Here is a 22,293-nt window from a genome sequence, read left to right on the forward strand (position 1 = left end):
TCAAGTAATTTTCTTTCCTCAGCATCCTAGGCAGTGGTTAGTACAGGCAAATGCTGTCACTATAGCTCTGCCAATGATTTTAAGAGTGAAAATAAGCCATTGAATTTCAACTCATGATTATTGTTCTAATAAAATAAATTATTGGGGGTAGATAGATAGCTCAATAATAGAGAACATGCCTCACACATACACAAGATACTGGGTTTGATCAACAATGTAACATATTACATCACACACATATTTTTCAAGCTAACAAATAAGTTGAGTAGGTACTGCATCCTTGTTCCTTAATGAGTGGGAGCTTTGCTGTATGAATTTTTGGTTTTATTATTTTCTTAGAAGACTGTGGAACTTTCTATAGCAGATGTTTGCAGCAACCTAGTTACAGATAATGTTTTGTAATCAGTTATAATTCAACTCTTATATTCCAAGAATCCATGGCCTGACAAAATCATAAAGAAAATGTGGTATATACATACAATTAAATATTATTCTGTTTTGAAAATGAAGGAAATTCTGACATGCTATAATAAGAATATATATAATAAGAATATAATAAGACGTCAAAGGTGTTGCATTAAATAAAATAAGCCTGTCACAAGAAGGTGAAAACTACAAGATTCCCCTTACATGAGCTATCTGTAGTAACAACATTTCTCGGCACAGAAAGCATAAAAGTGGGTGCTAGGGATTGTGTGGGTGGGAGAATGGTAATTTTTTTTGTTTTAATGGTACCATTTTGGTTTTGCAAGATGAAACAGTTCTACAGATGAACAGTGGTGATTACAGAAGAGCATGTATTTTGTCACTCAGCTATGCAGATAAATCTTAATAAGGTCTATTTTTGTTGCATATATATACATATACACATATATGCACTGTTATTTATTGCTATAATTTAAAAAAAGAGCTAAATAGGTCGCTGCAGCACCTCCTTGAAAAAGTATACATCTGTTTTCTTGAGTCCCTCAAGGTCCCTTTAAAATATTATGTATCTTAAAGCATAGCTTCTAAACAAGTACAACTTCACCACCACTTCTAGAGCTCTCTTGTAATGTGTTCTTCCCTGGGGAATAATCATGAAAATTGAGCCTATTAGAGCCTTCCTCAAGTCAGACCTCCCTCAATTAGCATCCTCCTTGTAATTACATAGTCTCTCAGGTTGGAGAACTTCTTTGCTGAGGGGTTGAGGCATTAATGGATGACGTGGGTGGAGTGGCAGTTTTTACAACATAAGAACAGTGTGACTCTGAGTCATTTGGTATTTGATTGCTTAATGGAATTCAATGGATGCCACCTAACCTATGGGAGTACTTGCTCATCTGCTTTGTTTCTGCAAGCGCATTAGTCAGTGACCTTGATCTGGTATGTCAGTCTCTTGCAAGTTTGCCTTTACTGAAATAGTTAACTTGCCTTCTGATATCCCTTAAGATCATGTGAATATGACAGTCTTGATACTGGATCTGTTTATAGATAAGCTACCATAGCACAAAGGCTAGAATATGAACCATTTTTGGCCTTGATGGGTTCATACCAGCCAATATCTGGAGAGGACCTATTTGTCAGTCAACAATAAAATTATCATTAAACTATTTTTTATTTTTAGCCCATATGAAATATTTGAATGTTTTTTTCTTTTCAATGAAAAGTCTGAATGACATAGGATAGAAGCATTATTAAGCTAATAAAACAGATTTCTATTGAAAGCAATCAGGCAAGCTAGAGAAATTAACCTGAAAAAATATATAACTAAATCCTAGCTTGTCACAGCTAAGATTTGTTAAGATTAGTAAAAGGGAGTTATCTTTTTTTCTAAAATAAAATAAGCCTACATTTTATATTAGCATAACAGAATGAGGGCATTATGACTTGATAATAGAGTATACAGGGACAATATGTTTACAGAATTGTAAATGACCTCAAGACTGTCATAGGAAAGAGGTAATAAGATCATTTAGCAAAAAGAACAAGGTGATCTCAGAAAAACGGGACCAACTGAAGCTCTATAATATCTTTTTGGTATGGGAGGTCCCTCTGTCTATGTATTGTTTTTATTGGTTAATGACTAAAGAAACTTCCTTGACCTGATGCTAGGGCAGAACTTAGGTAGGCAGGAAAACTGGACTGAATGCTAGGAGAAGGAAGCAGAGTCTGGGAAATGCCATGGATATGGATATGGCTGCCAGAGACAGACCTGCCAGAAATTTGCTGGTAGGTCATGACCTCCTGTTGATACACAGATTAATAGAAATGGGTTAAATTAAGATGTAAGAGTTAGCCAATAAGAAGTTAGAGCTAATGGGCCAAGCAGAGATTTAATCAACATGGTTTCTGTGTGGTCATTTCGGGGCTAAGATAGCCGGATGGCCAGGAGGAACAAGTTGGCCCTCACTCCTACATCTTTTAATAGTTCCCTTTTGTTTTCCTTATGAATTCTAGTTGGCCCGAATCATTGAAAATACTTTTTTTTATACAGTAGATCCTGATCATAGTTTCCCCTCCCTCATCTTCTCCCAGATCCTCTCCTCATGCTATCCATATAAACCCACACCTTTTTTCTCTCTATTTAGAAAACAGGCAAAGGAACAAACACATTAGAATTAATTTTAAAAAAAGAAAAGCATAAGAAACACACACCATCAGAGCACATAAAAACATAAATCAGACTTCATAATATACAAGTAGAACAGTAAGATTAAAAATGCTTAAACAAAGCAATATGAGATAGAAAATATTAAATTTGCTTTGTGTTGTTCATCTGCTTCTGGGCACAGGGCCTACCTTTAAGTATGTTTAATATGGTAGATAGCCATTTTAAAACTGTTACCTTTATATATTTTTCTTTTGCTATACTATAACTTCAAATAAAAATAGAATACTATTGAACCTCCTTTCCTGAAACTTTATTTCCATCATATGTTCTATATGTTTATATTTAAACTAATAGGAGCTAATATACTTGTTCATAAAACTGATAGTTTATAAATTTTAGTTTTAATTTGCGGCTAAGAAGAATAATATATCATCATGTCTAATCTAGTACATTACGCAAATGACACTCTTTTATGTTGCTTGAGTCATAAGTTCAGAAATTAAACTAGTTTTGATTACCAAATTGATCTAAAGAATGAAATGTAACATAGCAAAATGCCTGCCATCCATTAAGTAGAGAAGACAGTGTGGCCCTCATTAGAGAATAATCTGGATCCAAATACATTGTACATCTAATTTCTTGCCACTTTATATCATAAGAAAAAATAAAACTAAATTGAAATTATTAGGCAAAGAACTTTTAGGATTATATCATATATGTTTCTCATGTATTGTGGGGTTTTTGAAATAATTGTGAACTGTTAACAATAATCACTAGAGTAAATGCATTCTTCCTAATTCATCCCTACTACTAATCAATTTTACTCATCCTCCATCTGGGTGCTTTAGGAAATGTTGACACAGTAACACAAATTTTAGTCCTGGAATTTTACAGCACAACATAGTATTGACTATTACTTTGATCATAACAAAATATGTATGGAATGATTTGCTTAAGGTAATATAGCTGATTAGTAGCAGAATCCTGTTTTGTGAAACCATGACTAATGTTTTCATTTACACAGTAGTCTCAGTCATCTTGGACTTACTTTATGTGTATATGTGTGTGTTGGACGGGGAGTGCACATTTCCCAGAGACCACGTGTGGAAGTTAGAGGACATCTCTTGGGAGGTAGTTCTCTCCTGTTACCCCGTGGGATCCAGGAATTAATTCAAGTCATAAGAACTATATGTAAGTGTCTTTACTCCCTGAGCTATCTCATAGATTCAAAACTGATTTGTCTTAGTACTACCGGTGAAAGCTCTAAGATAAGCTCTTTATATTTTTCTTTTGGTATGTGGTCCTTTTCCATTTCTAAAAATAAAGAGTAATAGTTAAATGTAAATGGAAATAAACTTACTTATTTGGCATTAAGTAAACATTAATGCCAAATACAAAGACCGAAATAGTTTCCAAATCTTCCTGTGGAGTGAAATCACAGTAATATTCTAGTCTGCTTTCTACATGTTAAAGCTCAAATGGCATGCACTAAAAATTATTTTTACATAGTGTACAATGTGCAGTTTCCTACAAATATATTTTAAAGTATGTATTAGTGAGATATATGTAAAAAAACTATATGACAAGGTAAACTGAAACAAAGCTGCAAAGCTTTGAGGTTTCAGTTAAGTTTCCTAATTCATTTTCAAATTAGCAATACCACATATCTGGAAAAAATAAAATGTTTCTCAATAATGAAACAGGGTATAAATTAATCTGTAACACTACATTCCTGAGATAATAGCATGCTTTTTTTGTGAGTCTATTCATATATATCTCCACAAACATATGCAGTGTCACAGTAAACTACTTATGTCAATATTAGATGTAGTAATTGATTTTCTGTCACAAGACTATATTTAATTAGGGAAATGCTTTATAAACACTATGAATAAGGATGATGAGGAGATATGAATGAGGTAAAATTAACAAAAGGAAGCAAATATTTAAATTTTCCTGGGCAGAGAAAAAAAGGAGAGAGAGATTTTATGATGGGAACTGGAAAGAGAGAGACAGAGACAAAGAGAATGAAATTAAAAGTCATGCATGCCAGCAGAAGAATGGAACTTTTGAGGAAAAGGCCGTCTAAGGAATTCCGCATCATAGAGAAGCTAGAGGATCTTCAAAAACGAGGATGTTGAACAGCTATCTTTTCTTTCATGCCCATCACAAGTAACATGCTACAAAGCCTTGGGGGTAAATGCAATCTCATGATGATGAATTGGAACTTTCTTAACAATAATCCGTGTATTTTTACCAGTGTTTGATGAATGAGTAGATAAATGGTTTGCCATAAAGAAGTAGAAATCAGTTTGGGGTCAAAGAAAGTAAAGCATCAGATTCTGAAAGAAGCAGAAATTAAAAAATAAAAAGTAAAAATAAGAAAAATGAGAGAGCCAAATTTTACAGAAATATTAGAGAGAACAAACATAGAAAAGGGTGAGAGAGCAATACCACTGTTTTCTAAAAACGTTAAATTCTTTGTTTTTCGCTTATTTTCATATATATGAACACATTTTAATTGTTCATTTCAAATCACTTAATACATGAGTGTTGTAGTCTACCTTTTTGTACTAATTCTTTACAAAATTGTATTTACACTTACACTAAAATTTTTCTATTTGAACCTTCATATATTTTAAAATATATATGTGAATAAATTCCTACTCATAGTCATACTGTGGGATACTTTTAAATTTTTTAAAACTTACATGTTTTAATGAACTTATTTATTTTAAATATTTCTCAATTAAAAACAGCAAGCTAGATGAAAGAAGATACTTATGTAACCACTTGCCTAGTCCCAAACACATATCAGTAAACTTCTATATAGTTAGAATGCCCATTTTGAAACCACAGCAATTCACTTAGTATTTTACACAATCATCAATTACATCCACCATAAACACACACACACACGCACACACACACACACACACACATAAAACCTCCTAAAACTGGGGGGGAAAACCCAAAGCTTTATATTCCTATCTATCCTTTTTTCCTTTCTCATCATCAAATATATTGAACATTGTACACTCTCTTTTGGCCTCATTTTTCAACTTCATATTGCATGCATGTGTGTTTACAATATGCTGTTCACTTGAATACATATGCATTTACATTCATTTCAGTGGTTTAGTATTTAGGATACAGCTAACCCTTTGCTTGTTTGCAGTAGTTTGCTACAAAAAGGCAATTTTATGGTTAAGAGTGAAAACAATAATGACAACTTTTGTTGGAGATGATGTGGAGTGAGGGAAACACTCCTCCACTGCTGGTAGGAGTGCAAACTTGTACAGCCACTTTGGAAATTAATATGGCAGTTTCTCAGATAGTTTGGAATCAATCTACCTCAAGACTGTACCCTTGGCCATATACCCAAAGGATGCGCAATCATATTCCAAGGATCCTTGTTCAACTGGGTTCATAGCAGCTTTATTTGTAATAGTCAGAACCTGAAAACAACCTAGATGCCTTTCAAACAAAGAATGTATAAGGAAAATGTGGAACATTTACACAATGGAGAATTACTCAGCTATTAACAAAAATAGTGACTTCATGATATTTTCAGGCAAATGGATGAAACTAGAAAATATCATTCTGAGTGAGGCAACCCAGACCAAGAAAGACAAACATGAATTGCACTCACTCACAAGTGCACAGACTAAAATAGGCTCTCTGTATGTGTGTGACAGTTGTGTAGCTTGGTGCAGTAGGTGACTGTTCATTTGTTCTCACCTGCGCAACAGCAAAATAATCACATAGAAACTGTATTAATTACAACACTGCTTGGCCTATTAGCTTATGTATATTTCTAGCTCACGCTTATCTCTTAAATTAACAGAATTTTAATATTTTATATTTTATTATGAGGTTTGTGGCCTGCCAGCAAGGTACAAACTGGCAGTTTGCATCTTTCTTCTCTGGCAGCTCCATGACATCTCTCTGACTCCACCTTTCTCCCAGCATTCAGTTTAGTGTGCCCCCCAGCTTTATTTTGCTAAGTAATTGGCCTAAACCACTTTTTAATTCATTAACCAATAAAAGCAACACATAGATAAAAGGACTTCCCACACCAGCTTGGTTTTTTGTAAGGTTCCTAGCAGTGAGATCAGGACTTTCTCTGGTGATCAGCTGGCTTTTGGGAACCTGTTCCCCAAGCTGGATTACCTCCCTAGCCTTGATGCAGGGGGAGGAGTTTGGTCCTACCTCAACTTGGTATGCTATGCTTTGTTCAAGCCCGTGGGAGACCTGCCTTTTTCTGAATGGAGAAGGAAGAGTGGATGGGAAGAGAACTGAAGGAGAGAAGGGAGGAAAAACTGTGGTCAGTATGTTAAATGAAAAAAGTTAATCAAATAAAATAAAAGTTTTAAAAAGAAAAGCAGCCTGAGTAAGCCATGGGGAGCAAATCAGTAAGCAGCACTCCTCCTCCTCCAGTTTTTATTTCCTCTCCTGTTTCCAGGTTCCTGCCTTTTGAGAGTTCTGTCCTCACAGTTTTTGATGATGAACTGTTATATGGAAGTATGAGTGAAGTAAATCATTTCCTCTTCAAAAAAAGAAAGAAAAAGTAGTTTTGCATTAAATGTATATATTTATCCTTTTATTTTGGTAGTATTGGACATAAAACCTATGACCTCCCATATACTGGGGCAAGTGGCTAAAACTGAACAATAGTCCCATCCTTAATGTTCTTGATTAAAAAACAACCATATACTTATAAAATAGAAAAGGTTTGTATAGTTCAAACTTGCAACCCATGGACTGCATGTAGCTGCATACTGCCGAGTAACACTGTGATGTAGCCAAATAAAAAACTGTGAAATTACTGAAAGTTATGAGATTCTTGTTTTTTTCCATCTGGATTCTATATTTCTAAAGTATGAACTGTGTCAATGTTAAAAGTTTAGTTATAGCTGCCAGAATTGGAAAACAGAGATTGTTATACACAAATCTGAGGATATTTTGGAAGGTGTGATGCAAATAGCTTGTCAGGGCAAAAATTATCTACTATTCTTATAGACATGAATGGCATACTCATCGAAAATAGTTTCAGTGAATAGATGGCACCACTGAGCACATGTTCTTCAAGTCTCCATCTCTGGAGTGTAAGAGAATGCAGACATGCGCCTCTATAAAAAGTGAACTACTTCTGAGACAAGTTATTGGGGAGTGGGAAATAAGAGTACTTACTTTTCTACTCAGTCCCCTAACAAGGATGATACATTACGTAAGGAGACTACAGTTATATAAAGTGCAGCATTTAATGACAAAGTAGGAAGTGGGATGTCCTCAGGATAACTGCATACTACCACTAAACACAGAGAAAACAGTGGGCCCAGTATAGTTATCAATCTAACAAAATGAAACTGTAAAAATCTAAAACTCTAGGAGCCATAAAGTAATTCAAAATTATGTCATTTGCAAAAAAAAGATGGAAAAGAACTACAGAGGCCATTATGTGTGTGTGTGTGTGCATGCATGTGTTGGAAAGAAGAGATATTTGCAAAAAGGAAAGGGATCCACAGAAGAAAAGTAAAAATAATGGGTAATGGGGAGTGAATATGAGTAATATATGATTACACATACATGAACATGGCATAATGAAATCCATTGCAAATACTAAAGATAATAGAAACAAAATAATTTTAACAAAACTCATCCCAATTAGTGAAATAGTAGATATTTTTCTTTCAGGATATGAAAACAGAAACTCTTAGCAGACAATTTAAATAATTTGAAATATAAAGGAAATGAACTAGTCATTGGACAAAGTAGAGTCCTTCTCCAATTATGTGGTTAATGTTACACTGTCACCTTAATAGAACCTAATAATTGATATGGAAAGTAATTGATATGTTAATTGTTATGAGAAGTACCACCTTAAATGTAGATGAAATGATCTTATTTTCAGAGGATTCTGAACTATTTAGGATATAGAAGTCAAGCTGAGCACTAACTTGCATTCATCAATCTCTATTTTTTGACTGTTGTGTAGTGTGACCAGATGTTTTAAGTTCCTGCCACCTTCACTTACCTACTGTGATGGATGGTACCCCTGAACTATGAGCCACATCAAACACTTTCTCTGTGAAGTTGCTTTTTTCTAGGTATTTTAAATAGAAAAGAACAGGCATAAAAACAAAATAATGTAATATAAAATAATACATTTTGTATCAAAATACAATTTTAGAATGTAAATATTATGGTAACAAATAGTATTCAGGAAAAACAAACATAGAAAGACTTGAGAAAATTCTCCAAGAATGTATAATAAATGGTTAGGGATAAGCATCGTACACAAAGATATAAAGTGGAATTATTCAGAGAAATCAGAATTCTTTGAAGACTAAAAGGATTAATGAAGAAGAAACAATGGATAAATAATAAGAAAACACTCTGTGAGCTTAGGCTAATTAAGTTTTAGGTAATCTCCTTAACTGGGAACAATAATGTTTGTTCATGCTTCTAAGAGAAATACATACTTCAACCAGTCTATTTCTTTTGACATTTTCCAAATATTAAAGAGGAAATCCGCATTTTTTTCCTTGGACAAAGAGATAAGGAGATAAAAAATATCAGCTGGCACTTGGATAGAAAATTACTGTGACTGTTTGAAGAGTGTATAAGAAGGACGCTAAGAAAAATTCTGAAAGGACAGCAAAAGCCTAAATGTAAGGTTAGTAGTTTCCTATCAAAAGCATATGTGTTAAGAATCAGGTAAGCTATTTAAATTGTAGAAATAATACAACAGCTGTTTTTTGTTAAGCTATACTAATATCAAAATAACAACAGCTGCCAAAATTTCTGATTGCACACACACACACGCATACACATATATGTGTGTTGATGACATGTTAAATAATTTAAACAATAATTAATTAAATATAGTCTCCTATAGAAATACAGACTTTCTATCATGTTTCTTGCCTTTCTGAGTTATGTATTATCTGTTAGGTGACAATGTTCTTTTCAAATTAAATTTAACAGAGGTGCAGTATGGTTAATATATGCTAAATATGTGCATTAATTCTGCATGTCATACTTATTTTCAATATTGACAGGGTGATAAACTGGAAATCAAATCTTATTTTAATTATCACACATTATTTCTTCTTCCTATGAAAGAGATTTGGATAGTTATGAACCTATCACCTGAAAATGATGAAACAGCATCTAAAATATGAAAGAATAATTTTTAGATAAAAGGTATAAACTGTGATATCAGATAAAGCCCTATTTCTATTTAAATAGATAAGATTGGCTTAGAACTCCATTTTGCACCCTGGACAAGATTTTACCATTAATTTTATATTTTCAAAGCATAGTGTTAGATTGTAGATAATGGAAGTATCTCATATTTGCATGGTAACTAAAGGTTCCTTTCCCATTCTGCATTTGTTCAAATGATGGATTGCTCTAGTCTCCTAGGGACACAATCCATGCTCATATATAACAAAAAACATATGTGTGGTTATTTAGCTTCTTCTCTCGAAAAAGAAAAATAAAGGAAAAAAGTCATACAAAGTCTGCTATAATACAGCTCTTCCAAGAAAAAGGGTTTTGGCAAGTGTATTCTGCAGAAATAATGAAAAGAGTCCTTATGGAAGAGGTACAAACAAGATTAGAGGGAGAAGGAAAGCTGAGGGTCTTTGATCAACTTAATTCCTGGTGCTCAGGAAAGCAAAAGTGGATTTCCTTTTTACAGCCAGCAAGAATCTGGGTTTACTTTACAGAAAAATAAAAAACTGATTAATTTAAGAGGAACCTAATACTTGTGACAATGACATTTGAAGATCTAAGAGATTTCCGTTCACCCTTATGTAGACCTTGTCCCTATGGTAAGTAACTGAGGTTTTTTAAAATTTATTTATTTATTAAAAATTTCCACCTCCTCCCATTCCCCCCTTCCCCTCACTTCCCCTCCTCCTCCCTTTCCAGTCCTAAGAGAAGTCAGGGTGCCCTTCCCTGTTTGAAGTCCAAGGCCTTCCCTCCTCCATCCAGGTCTGGGAAGATGTGCATCTAAACAGGTAGAATCAAAACCCAGTGTTATTATCATTGGCTTCTCAGTCAGCCCTCATTGTTAGTCACATTCAGAGAGTCCGGTTTGATCACATGCTCATTCAGTCCCAGTCCACCTGGCCTTGGTGAGCTCCCATTACATCAGCCCCACCGTCTGTGAGTAGATGCATCCCTTGCAGTTCTGACTTCCCTGCTCATATTCTTCCTCCTTCTGCTCCCCATCTGGGCCCTGGGAGCTCAGTCCAGTGCTCCAATGTGGGTCTCTGTCTCTATCTCCATCCATCGCCAGATGAAGGTTCCATGGTGATATGCAAGATATTCATCAGTGTGGTTGTGGGATAAGGCCAGTTCAGGCACCCTCTCCTCTGCTGCCCAAGGACCTAGCTGGGGAAATCCCCTTGGACACCTGGGAACCCCTCTAGAGCCAAGTCTCTTGCCAACCCTAAAATGGCTCCCTTAATTAAGATATCTTCTTCCCTGTTTCCATATCCACCCTTCCTCCATCTCAACCATTCTATTCCCCCAAGCTCTCCCCAATCCTCCCCTTCTCCCTTCTCTCTCCCCATCTCCCCTTCCCCGGGCCCCACCCCTACTCCTATGCTCCCAACTTTTGCCTGGCAATCTTGTCTACTTCCAATGTCCAGGAGGATAAATATATGTTTTTCTTTGGGTTCACCTTCTTATTTAGCTTCTCTAGGATCACAAATTATAGGCTCAATGTCGTTTGTTTATGGCTAGAATCCACTTATGAGTGAGTACATACCATATTCATCTTTTGGGGTCTGGGTTATCTCACTCAGTAAAGTTTTTTTTTCTATTTCCATACATTTGCATGCAAAATTCAAGATGTCATTGTTTTTTACTGCCGAGTAGAACTCTAAAGTGTATATGTGCCACACCTTCTTTATCCATTCTTCTATTGAGGGGCATCTAGGTTGTTTCCAGATTCCAGCTATTACAAATAGTGCTGATCTGAACATAGTTGAACAAATGCTTTTGTAGTATGATAGGGCATCTCTTGCGTATATTCTCAAGAGTGGTATTGCTGGACTCTGAGGTAGGTTGACTCTCAGTTTCCTGAGAAACCACCACATTGATTTCCTAAGTGGTTGCACAAGTTTGCATTACCATCAACAATGGATGAGTGTTTCCAAGTAACTGAGATTTTAAGTTTTTAAATTTCCTGAAAAACATCTTTTAATTTTACCTGAGCCAACAAATGTTGTAGGTACTGAGCACAGATGTTGCTTTCTTTTATTTACTTATAATTTTAAATGGTTCCCTTAGGCCCTCAAAATTACTTCACATCTTCCTTCCTCCCAAGATGTGGAACTTCTTTCACTTACATGACTAGGTATTAGATATGTACTGACAACATTTAATTAATATTGAGACAAATATTCCTGCTGTGCAATGCACCCAGCTGATAGAAACTAGCTATCTATTTATTTCCATTTCTCTCTGTTTAGCTGATAGATGCTGTGCAGGTCAGAATACACCTGAGTCAATCTTAGTCACAGCTCAGTGTTTTTGGAACAGTCAGGTAGTCACCTGTTTGCAGTGTTCTAATCTGGCAACAACTGCTGTCTGCAAAGCATGTATTAAAACATAGCCTTTCCCTCACTCCACTTGCTGAATCAAATTGATTTGGTTTGTATATCAATTCCAGATAAAGGTTTGTTTCCTCATTGTAGATAGAGTTTTATCATTCAAACACATCTACTAAGTACATGAAAGTAGCCCCAGCTCTACTAATTTGTCTTGAGGCTAAATATGAACCCATAAAACTACCAATCAGCTTTGAAGCTATAGGTATGAAGGCCTCCAGGACACTCAGGAATTCTCCTGTGTATTTCATGAATCTGCTTTTTTAAACAACACTAAAGAGTTTAAAGCCTGGATTTTGGAGCTTCTTCATCAACATAAAATTGTCAGACCTGTGTCTTAACCAGAATTCTGAGTCCATATTTTAATAAGGATTATGTCATAAAATAACCTCAACATTTGGTGATAGTTTTATGTAAAATTGGAAAATGAATTTCTCCAAGATCATGGAAAATTTTATGCTATTGATGTCCATTAATTACCCATATACTTGTAGGCAATCCTTCACTTAGATACCTAGGCACTTGTAAGTAACTCCAATGAAACTCACTGGTTCACCAAACTAGACTTGGAATGGTGATTTTTTTTTTTTGGTCTTTGATGTACTTAACAGATATATGTTTGAATTTTCCTAGGAAATGATAAAACTTTCTTACACTCATGCCTCTCATTAAGTTCACTGCTGAAATCCTTGGCTACTGTCTCTCTAACCATGCATAACAGAATGTCTGAGCAGTAGTCCCATCACATAATTGATGTGCAAATTTGGATGAGTCACATCTTTAGCAGTTCAATGTTTTGTGAAAGTGGATAATAGTACTTTTATTACATGGTATAAATCATTTATTGAGGTAGCAAATATATAATATTCCACAAATCTTAGGTATGATTTTTCATTAAATGCTGTTTTTGGAAAATTTACAACGAATTTGAATGTTTATAATTAGGATAAAAAACATGGTGCTTCAGTTTCAGCATGAAGAATAAAGTTTAAATAATGAACAACAGTATAAGAATGAAGATTATATGTTGAAACACAATCTTCACAAAATGGGTGGAAATGATTTTGTAAAACATGTAATTAGCAAAACCTTCATAGTACAATGGAGGTGACACCTTCATGACTAACTGAAAACATTTTTGACAATATATTTAATTTCCTCAAACTGAAAATTCTATTGCATAGCCAGTTAAGCCAGCTTTAATATTAAAAAAAAATCCTTTAGTTATTTCTGTATCTTAGTTTTAGCTAGCTTGTTTGTCCCTAGGACCATGGAAATATCAAGAAAATTTGGGAATTTTCAGGAATTAGTTTATAAGAACTCTATTCTGAATCACCTGATATGGTTAATAAGAAGCAATATTAGTAGAAATTATCCAATAATTAAGAAAGTTTCCAATTATTTGTATATATTCTTTGGCAATATGGTGAAAGTAAAAAAAAAACCTAAATGTGATTTAGGAAGTTATTATTGAACAAGTCACTGTTGTAATTTATTCCAAATTCCTATACGCTAAGGTTAAAGCTCATCCAATGTTAAAAGCTTGAGAACAATTTTATAAGGGTTAAAAAAACAGAACAGAGAAAACTATGATTTGTAAACAGTCATATGCAGGAGAAAGAGGAGTGAAAAGGATGAAATGCCTGTGAAAGCATAGCTGGGCTATGGTAAGTATCAAAAATAAAAGGAGGCAAAACAGAAAAGGAACAATTAGGCTTTTCTGAGTTAGTAAATCATCTTAGCACAGGTATACGGATATAGCTCCTTAAGCTACTGCACAAAGGGTGGGTGCTGTGGGATAATGCTTTTGTATACTGTAAAAGATTTGTTGTATTGATTTAATAAAATGCTGACTGGCCAGTAGCCAGGCAGGAAGTATCAGTAGGGCAACCAGACTAAGAGAATGTCAGATGCAGAGGAAGCAAGGTAAATAGGTGTTGGAAGGAGACCACTTGGTCATTTACAGCTGCTCAGCTCCAAAGTAATCACACAGAAACTGTACTAATTAAATTACTGCTTAGCCCATTAGCTCTAGCTTCTTATTGGCTAACTCTTACAACTTAATTTAACCCATCTCCATTAATCTATGTATCACCACAAAGTCGAGGCCTACCAGCAAATTTTCAGCATGTCTATCTCTGGCAGTGGATCCATGGCCTCTCTCTGACTCTGCCTTCTTCCTCCCAGCATTCAGCTTAGTCTTCCCCCACCTATCTAAGTTATACCCTATCAGGCTAAGGCAGTTTCTTTACTCATTAATGGTTATCACAGCCCACAGTGGAGACTTCCATATCAAGAAGGCCTCACTATGAAAATGTACTACACCAAGTGGCTAAATATAGACAAGAATAATGTGTTAATTTAAGTTGTAAGAATTAGTTAATAAAAGCTGGAGCTAATAGGCCAAACCGATTATAATTAATATAAGCCTCTGTGTATTTCTTTGGGACTAAACCAGTGCTGGATGGACCAGGAGGGACAGAAACATCTGTCTACAGGTAGGGCTTCTGTGAAGGGTACAATATCTCATTTGAGGGATAATTATTCCCCCATGTATTTAGCATAGCTTAAGGCAAATCACCTTCTAGAATGAATGTCTCTTGTCCATGTGCTTAACAGTTCCAGCTTAATTGACTTTTTTCATATATGTTTTAGTATTTCTTAGACAAATACAATTTGTTTTGATGAAAGTCCACCCTCCAATCTTTTCCCTTCATTACTGAATTATTCTTATTCTTATTTTTTTCTTTTTTTGCGTGGTGTTTTGGACAGGGTTTCTTTGTAGCTTTGGAGCCTGTTCTGGAACTTGCTCTGTAGACCAGGCTGGCCTTGAACTCACAGAAATCAGCCTACCTCTGCTTCCCAAGTGCTGGGATTAAAAGACGTGTGCCATCACCACCCTCCACTATTTTTAACATCCATTTCTCTCCAAACTTAATGTCTTTTTTTCTGTTTTGATTTGTTTTCTTTCAAAATAGGGTTTCACTATGTAGGTCTGGCTGTCCTGGAACTTACTATGTAGAGCAGGCTGACTTCAAAATCACAGAGATTCACCCTCCTCTGCCTCTTGGGTTCTTGAATTAAAGGCATGCAGCACTATGCCTGATACTATTGCTGTTTTTGTAAACCCACTGAGTTCAGTTAGTGCTACTAATATGTACATGAGTGTAAGACCATCCACTGGAACATGGAATGCCTATAAAACACTACGTCCCCTAATAGAACTTAATCTCTTTCATCTAGAAGCTATCAATTGCCAATAGCTCTTCACAGAAAAGTGGAAACTCCTGAATACATCAGTCCCAAGGGTAATTTTTTTAAATTTAATTTTTATTTATTATACTACCTTTTCCTTTAATAGCTGCAAAAATCTAAGTACTCTGTTTTATATTGCATCTCTTTCAATTCACCTGTGGTTTTCTCAATTTGCCAACCTCAAATACCCAATTCTTTTACTGTATAAAACACATGAGAAATCAACACACTCAATTTGGTTACTTCTATAAGTTAATGCTCCAGAGATTCAAAAAGAGACATTATTTACAGGAGTCCTACCTTGGCCATAATAAGAAAACTTAATAAGTCTAGGTCAAATAAAGGAGACGTAGCTTAACACTTTATGAGCAGAAACTTATGTTACATTAATTACATCTACAAGTTAATAAAATTGCTTTTGTCTTAACTGTTATCTGTATCATATGATTATAGCTATTTTAATTTGTTGGCCATAATTTATACACATGCATTTATTATTAGGTACACACCTATCTATCAGTTGTCAGCAAACTATTATATTTAGAGAACTAACTTTCTGTATGTGAACTGTATAAACACAAACATATTTAACTCTATGCAAGTATAATTGTACAGTTAGTTATATAATTAATCAATGGTAGACAATAATATACAACTCTAGCATTTACAAATGTCTTATTTTCATTAAATAAACCATAACTTTTATTGATTCACGAGTATTGACTAAAAGATGAATTACCATCAAATGATTTGATTTTTGCAAACTATTAGTCTTCTGGTAGGAGGTCATGTACACTTATGTGTACACATACAGTCTTATTTAATATATTAGTCTCTTAAATATATTTATAGATCAAACTAAAAACTGTACATCTTTCTATCTTCAACTATGCCAGATCATGTGTATTTTCATTTTTCTGGTTAATTCCTATACCAAATGAGACTCTGGCATACTAACTAGTTACACATCACCTGAGCAAAGGAAAGATCTCCCTGGGAAATAAGAAATAGACAGTTATGAATGGTTAAGATGGGATGAGATGTTACTGGAATGAGAGGATCAAATGGGGGAGAGGAAAGGGGAGGGAAGAAGGTGATAAAGAAGGAAATATGAGGAGGAACAGCTAAAAATAATGGCCATTTTAGGGGACAAATGAAAACCTTATATAGTAAAAGCTTTTTAAAAGATATACATGCATGAAAGAAATCTAAGTGGAGTCACCAAATAACTGAAGAGACAATACCTTAACTGGATATCTCTCAACACCAAATTAAACTTCTATTACATCTAATCAAGTTGTTGCCCAGAGGGGCCCTATGGAAACCTCTAAGCAAACCAGGCTATTCACAATGCCACCAGTTGCTTTTCACTAATGGATGGTAATGCCCTATTTCCACAAAATAAAGGTAAGACCCTATTGCTGAAGACAATAGCTATATAAACCATTAAACATAGAAAAAGTCAAGACAGATGATACCTACCTAGAACCCCCTACTGACTAGTGTTCAGAGTACTGGGAGGTACACTGTATACTACCAAAGGAGGAAAGTAAACAGCAACCCAGATACAAATGCTTCGATCTACAGTGCCGACCTTTATGAAAGACATACTGGTACAAAAGTGGAATAAAAGTGTGGAGGTAATCAGCCATTGTCTTAGTGAACTTCAGGTTCCTTCCATGAGGTGGAATCTATGCCTAATATTGCTCAGGTGGCCAAGAATCTGAGACTAGAAAACAAAATATTATTATTCAGCCAGTCTGCTAAGGAAACATAGCAATTAAATGGCTCTCAATGACATTCTTTTTTACTCATAGATCAGTGTCTTGCTCAGCAATCATCAGAATTCCTTCTGTAGTAGTCAGAAATATAGAGACTTACACCTGGGCAATGTGTAGAGAGTAGGAGACCTTGGAACACTCAATCCTAAACTGGATGTCTCTATCAAATACCTCCCTTTAGGACTCAGAGAACATTGTGGAAGAAGAGGAAGAAAGATTGCATGAGCCAGTAAGGACAAAGGCACAAAGTAAACAATGCCTTCTAGACACAACAGGATTGATGGACATATGAACTCACTGAGGCTGTGACATTACAGAACTTGCACAGGTCTAAGGCAGATAGGGTCACAGAACTGAGAGGAAAAGATAATATAAGGTCCCATCTCTAACCCTGAAGATATCTCCAATTGCTAACCACTCATAAAGAAAAAAATAGGTTTTTCCCAATTAAGTTTTGGCATCACACTGGGTATACTTTTAAAGGCAGGCCTGATGTGGGAGATGATGTATGCTGTGAATATGTTTTATTGCCATTTGTTAATAAAGAAGCTGCTTTTGGCCAATGGCTTACCACAGTAAAACCAGGCTGAAAGAGGCGGAGTCAGAGAGAAGCCATGTCTTCCATGTCCACCAGCAGGAGGCAGATGCTTCTGGTAGAGCCCGCCAAAATTTTGCAGGTAGGCCACAACCTCACGGTAACACACAGATTAATGGAGAGGGGTTAGTTTAGGATAGAAGAGCTAGTCAAAAATATGCTTAAGCTATTGGTCAGAAAGTATTACAAATAAAACAGTTTCTGTATATTTATAGTGGTACTGAGAGGGACAGAAGCCTCCCCCTACACAGGACCAATGCCTAGCTGCAGATGGTCAACACAAAACAAACTCAATGGCATTTTTGAAGTTTTTTTTTACCTTCAAAAATGCCATAGCTTGAAGCTATCTGTTTTTATGAGATTTCTGTATGTGTGAATGTATGTGTCTCTGTATCTACATGTGTTTCTTATGTTTTCCTTTGGCTCTATTGTTTATTTTATCCTATTTAGATTTGTTCATTTTTATGTTATTTTATTCTATTTTGTTTTACTATTATTATTTTCATATGCCTGTTTGCTTTTTAATGAGCAAGAATGAGAAAAGGTATGCATGTGGGTAGGTGTGGAGATTGGAAGGATCTGGAAGGAGATAGGAAAGGGAAGCCATAATCAGAATATACTGTATGAAGATTATCTATTTTTAATTGAAACATGAAAAAAATACAGCACCTCTCACAGTTCTCTAGCAAAAGTGCCATTCCACTGTCAAATAATCACCACCATTTTAAAATTTTATTTATTTATTTATTTAAAATTTATTTATTTATTATGTGTACAGTATTCTCAGTATTCTGTCTGCATGTATGCCTGCAGGCCAGAAGAGGGCACCAGATCTCATTACAGATGGTTGTGAGCCAACAGATGTGGTTGCTGGAAATTGAACTCAGGACCTTTGGGAGAGCAGACAGTCCTCTTAACTGCTGAGCCATCTCTCCAGCCCGAAATTTTAAATATATAGCCTAGAACAGAAGGTGCTATGCAAGCTTCCAATGGAGGAAAACAACCAACAGTCTTCCCCTGTAATGATACCTAGGAACCACAACAACCTGCATAATATCATAATCTGAAGGGTGCAGTAGTGACTCACATATCTTGGTGATAACAAACAGTTCTCTAATTGACCTTAAGATCTGATCAACAAAAAGAAAACTCAGTGCTAGGTAAGTCCTGGATCTTGGAAGAGAACCTTCAACTACCACCTAATTAAACTATCATAATTCATAACTCCATTCTAGGTATTTGTTCTTACATTCATAGATATGTGTAACCCTCACCCTCATCAAGGAAACTTGTCATAGCGAGCAAGCGAGAGAGAGAGAGAGAGAGAGAGAGAGAGAGAGAGAGAGAGAGAGAGAGAGAGAGAACAGAGAGAGAGACAAAGACAGAGAGAAAATTACAAAAAAAAAAAAAGCAAAAAACTCCACAGTTTCAATCAAAATGCAGAGTGGTGGAGCCCAGTCAGAAGATTTTTAAGATTTCAAGAGTCAAAATATCTAAGAGTTTTCTGTGAGACTCTGTCTCTTAGTAATGTCAGAAGCTTACACACTTAAAATCTCACCAACAAGACTGCCTAGCATGAGTTGAATAAGGACAACAAAAGACATGCCAAGAATGGATGGAGGAATGCCTTCCACTCTACACAAAGCACTACAGACCATGAATGAATTCTGAGATTCTGAGTGTGGGATAAAGAGTCTTCTCCATGGAACAGCACTCCACACCAAATTGTCAGCCTGTTATTTAGGCTAATATACTACATATCCCCTAGAAAATGAATTTGAAAGAGTAAGGATGGGCAAATGGGATGATATATAAGGAAGAAAGGTCAGAAAGAAATGGAGCCATTATATTATAATCTCAAATATAAATCAATGGAAAAAATAGAACACAGATCTGTCGTAAGTTCTCTATGGTATAAACACACATAAGCAGTAATTTCTGGGTGAACACTATTATCCAACTTAAATTATTCCTGTTGAGGTTAATTTTCAAATGGATCTGCTAGGCATTACAAACCACAAAGATGCAAAACTGTAGCCTCATTGAGATTCATCCAAAAGTTTTATAAATACAGTGGATGAACAAGTTTTGCTTTGAATACCGAACAAGCTGCCCAGTAGGGGTACTTTCTATTCTAAAAGTTCTCCCACAAAGAATCAGAAATTTTTACCCAAGTTCAGATGTTGTTTGCCTGAAGTTGAAGAATGCTACCTAAAACTTACATTTTAGTATGTGGGAATAAGTTATCAGCTAAATTTATTTTCCAATTTGACATAAGGCTGCGGCAGTGAAGATAGGAGTTTATCTAAATGAGTTAAATAACTGAAGTAGAGCTCCAAACTGTGCAAATTAAAACAGAACCTCATAAGAGAAAAGGAGTTAGTCCATACTTTCAGGAAATGCTTTGAGTTTTTTTTAAACTTTTAATTACAAACACATTTTGTTAACACGATTTGAAGTATTTAAATGAATAGCTTCCAAACTGTACTCAGTGGAAGCCTTCAATGTTCTTTTCATTAGAGATGAAGACCTGGAGACTTTTTATTTATTTGCCCCTGAAAAAAGTTCTCTGATTTTTACATAGTGAAATTCAGCATCTTATTCACTAAATCACCACTAGTAAAGGAACAGAAATCATTCACTGAATAATATCTCTTGTTTTACCCATGATTTCTAGTTTACTCACAGTACTGTTAGTTGTGAATCATTTTTTCTCATTATGGGCTATGTGGAAATTATTGTACATAAGTGGGAATGGCTGCTTTACAAAGAAGCTACTGCTTTTGTGAAAATGAGATTTGAATTCAGATTGAAGATTTCAGTTTTGGCATTCTGTGTAATCTGTCTGAAAGTCTACTCCTTTCTTCATCTTTACCTTGCTGCAAATGACATTTGTAAGCAGCTGGACTGCTTGAAAAGAAATGTTAGATAAATTATTATCTAGATCTCCCATACTCTCAAATGAATGAACAAAGAGATTTGTCCTGAATAATCTATTACTTAATTCAAGGCTGTAAAGTCTGACCACGAGCCTGGTTTACCACAATCTACAAGAGCTATTTGAATCAATGTAAATGTAGCTCACTAAAATCACATTCTTTGTTCTTAGTTTCAAACCCTTTTCATGAATAAACAGTACAGCATTGCCAGATCTAGAATTTATGCTAATTCTGGTACCTAAATATATGTTTTTCCATGTAAGTGTCACAATATGTTAAGGTACACATTGTCTTGTTCCAGTTCACTGGATTGGAGTAAATCCCATGGTATATAGATACTGAAACTGCAATAATCCTGAAGGAATGTTTGCTCAAGTCAACTTAACACTGCCTTATTTGTGTGGAAAACCAACTGTGAAGAGAAGTCAAGGTGGAAGACAAGGAATTTCCATAGTGCCTGCACCAGTTTGTAGTACACCAACAGTGAATGAAGGTTTCCTTTTCCCTTCCTCCCCTCCAGCATTTGTCATAAGTTGTTTATCTTTGTCATTCTGACTTGAGTGAGATGAAACCTCAAAGTTACATGATTTATATTTTCCTAATTACTAAGAATGATGAACATTTATGAAATATTTTAGTCATTTCTTTTCTTTTTTGATAACTCTCTATTCAGTTCTAAGGCCCATTTTTTTGAACGGATCATTTGACATTTGACAGCATTTTTGAGTTTTTTTTTCTTGTATAATTTAGATGTTAGTTCTGTCAGATGTATAACTATCAAATATTTTCTTACATTCTGTGGGCTTCCTCTTCAAGTTGATTGTTTTCTTTAGCTGTATAGAAGTTTTTGGCTTTAGCTGTATAGAGTTTATTAAGTCATGTTTGTTAAGTGTTAGCCTTAATTCTAAAGCAAATGAAATTCCAATCAAGAAGCCCTTTCCTACACCTATATACCATAGTCTATTTCCTATGTTTTCTTCTAGAAGTTTCAGGTTTTATGTTTATGTCTTTGTTTTGCTTGGATTTAGTTTTTTGTGCATGGTGATAGGTATGGTTCTAATTTCCTTCTTCTACTATGCTGCCACTTTGCTAAATGGATGTAGTATTAAACCTAGTCCTAATGGCTTCTTATATTCACAGGTTAGTGCATCTCTGAAACCTCATCAAAGATGCTCCTTTTTGCAATAGATGGTGATGGAGGGAAAGACCCACAACTGGTTAGAGTGAAGAAAATAAGAAACTGGAGTGATTGCCCTTATTGGGATGTACAAGGCTTATTGTTCATTATGGAGAAGGTTTCAGAAAGACAAAAGAGGCAGTGAATGACTACAAGTAAACACTGTTTTCTACTCACGCCTGGACAGTTTTACATGTGAACTCATAGCAGTTGTAGCAACATGTAGAAGATCTCCACAAGCTCACAACAGATAAAATTAAAGAGTGGAATAAGAAGGTGGTCATGAATTCCTATGCCTAGCTGAGGAGCTATTAGTAATTCATA

This window comes from Microtus pennsylvanicus, chromosome X (genome assembly GCF_037038515.1).
Source record: "Microtus pennsylvanicus isolate mMicPen1 chromosome X, mMicPen1.hap1, whole genome shotgun sequence".
Lineage (NCBI taxonomy): Eukaryota > Metazoa > Chordata > Mammalia > Rodentia > Cricetidae > Microtus > Microtus pennsylvanicus.